General features: G+C 40.8%; 1 long non-coding RNA gene across 1 annotated transcript; it reads right to left on the minus strand.

Moving 5' to 3' along the window:
- Window positions 1–236: 236 nt before the first annotated feature.
- On the minus strand, window positions 237–1,783 carry LOC146698028 (uncharacterized). Its single transcript, XR_014922882.1, has 2 exons — window positions 1,508–1,783; window positions 237–1,135 (listed from the first exon to the last, which is right to left on the minus strand). It is a non-coding gene; the product is annotated as an uncharacterized LOC146698028 (long non-coding RNA).
- Window positions 1,784–2,587: the final 804 nt, after the last annotated feature.

The raw sequence follows: 2,587 nt of genomic DNA on the forward strand, positions 1-2,587 counted from the left end.
GAAAACAAATGCTGTTGTGACAGTGATGTACAGTCTTGTTGGTATATGTATGATTTCTATACATTTTACGTCAGATAAAAACTTTGGTTGTAAGATTTAGATAATTATTTAATAAAAACTAGGTATTTTAAATGAGAATAAGAAAGAAAAGTATTTCTTTGTGCCCACCTTTCCCTGTTAATGCCCTACCTGGCCCCCTGGCAAAACTTTGCTAGACCCGCCCCTGCACAGTTACCAGCTGTCAGCTACATAAAAAAGGATCCTGGTGTTATTTATCTCTCAGAAACAGTTGATAACTTCAACTCATTCATGTCACCTAAAAGGTAAACCTGTTTCTCCATCACCTGTTCAGCTCTGATGGTTCAGTAAGGACATCTCCTGGTTTCATCTTCATGTTTCCCTCTCACCACATATCTAAACAGACATCATGACCAGCAGCTTTACAGCTGTGGCTCCAGCAAACATCAGCTGATACTAGAAATTAATATTAAATACATTCTAACAACAGCTGATCAAGCTTAAACGTGCTGCTGTTGTTTAGCGCAATATCTGCTGGTTTCCTCTTTCTGGCGCAAAGTGGGCGATAAACAAACAAGAGAGAAAAGCCGATCAGCTGATCATTGATCAGTTTCATGATTGAAGTAGCAACAGGAGAGGGAGGGGGAGAGAATGAGAGAAGAGGCAGCTGTGCAGCGTAAAGACAGAATAAATCCAGCTTTGTGTCTTTTTTCCATTCTAGCTAAAGTCCGGGACAAACTGCGTCTCTTCTCAGCTCAATACGAAACGCGTAATATTTTCTCTGAATGAGGGACCATCCCATTTTTTTAAGGAGCCGTTGGCAACTCTACTAACTAACCTTATGAATAAAATAAAGTTCACTATCAGTAACATCATAGCACCCACCCAGCTGTATAAAAACTCCGTCAAACTGGCTAGAACGCAGTACGAGTTATTGCAACTGACAGTAAAAAGTCAGCACAACGAAAATAAACTCCACCTAAACTTGGTTTATATCTGACCCAGATAGACTGCAGGTCATAACTTCTTACCTGAAGTTCAGTTCACCTGACACTCGGACTGGCGGCTGCTTCGGGTCTCTCCTCCTGCCTCCCCTTCCCTCATCCACCTGTTGCCTCTGTGGAAGCCCCGTCATAGCCACCACCAAACAACGGAGTTATTTCTACACATCGACCTGCATCTGGCCAATCCACCACCTCTCATTGTTCATGCCATTACAAAAAAAATAAAAAATAAGTCACTGGGGATATGCCCGGTATGCCCGATGGCCAGTCCAGCTATGTTAACCTGCAACCAAATTTGCAGCTCCATACAGCAATGTTACGACTTACCTTACATCTTATAACTCATAACTCTTATGTTAGCTGCCCTCAGTAGCATACTGTCTGAAATATTCCACGGCTGCAATAATTCTTTAAGTGTTATTTTTTTCCTTGGTATTCTAATTTCACCGAAGTTTACTAAACTCAACAAACTTAATATTACTTACCGGGACATTTATTCTGTCCTCATTTTCTTTCACCGAAAAATTGTTTCCTGCAGTGCCATCTTTCGCGCTTGGCTCTCCTACCTTTGCTAACCTGATGCGCATAGCACAGAAGCGATGCTGCATTCACTTACACTCGGATATCTGAGCGTCACCGTGAAAACATAATCGGACATTTGATATTTGATTGAATTTTATTGTTTTGCCTTTGGGGTGGCACCTGGGGTGGCCAGTCTGGTTTGGGGGGTGGCCTGTGCCCCCCCAGGCCACCCCGCTGGACACGCCATTGCAGCAAAGAGAAGCATCCTGTGGAAGTATTTTAAAGCTGTAAATGAAAACATTGCAAACTGTGAAGTGTTTAGGAAGGAAACTCTACTGCGGCAACAACACCACTTCATTTAGAGATATTAAAAACAATAATAAAAAGAAAAATCTGAGACCGGTACATATGCACAGACATCACACACATTAAAAAGAATTCTGGGTTTAGCACCTTACCCAGGGATTCTTTGGCATGCAGACTGGAGCATGCCAGGGATCAAATCACTAACCTTCTAACTGGTAGATGGCCCACCTGTAAGGTGTCCAGATTATAGCATGGTGGCTTCACCCTAATTTTAGCTTGTTCTCCAAATTTGTCTCCACAAACTAATTCAAATGATCAATTTAAAATGCATAAAATGCCATACAGAATCAAGCTATACCTAAATATATCCGTGTTTCAGTTTATTAATGATGAATATTTCCAATGCATCATTTTTGGTTGTCTATTTCTATGTGATTTTACTTTATGTAATTACAACCTGTGGGTGTTTTACTTTACCAAGCCATTTTTAAAATGCATTTAGCAATTTAGAGATCTTGGTTATCTCATGACCCTGCTTAGACTCATGCTTAGACTCATGACCCTGGTGCAGGGTCATGAAGCTCCATGAAAGAAATTTTTCATATTTTGAAATCATGGCATGCAAATAAAATCCGAGTTTTATTTGAAATTGGGAGTTCATTTCAAAAACTCTGTGCGAGAGAGAAAGACCCCCAGATGACCCGAGACTTATCATTTGTAGCGCCATCATCAGTAAT

The sequence above is a fragment of the Copadichromis virginalis genome, linkage group LG11, assembly GCF_057382275.1.
Source record: "Copadichromis virginalis isolate Kocher_CV1m ecotype Utaka linkage group LG11, C_Virginalis_male_GT1.1, whole genome shotgun sequence".
Lineage (NCBI taxonomy): Eukaryota > Metazoa > Chordata > Actinopteri > Cichliformes > Cichlidae > Copadichromis > Copadichromis virginalis.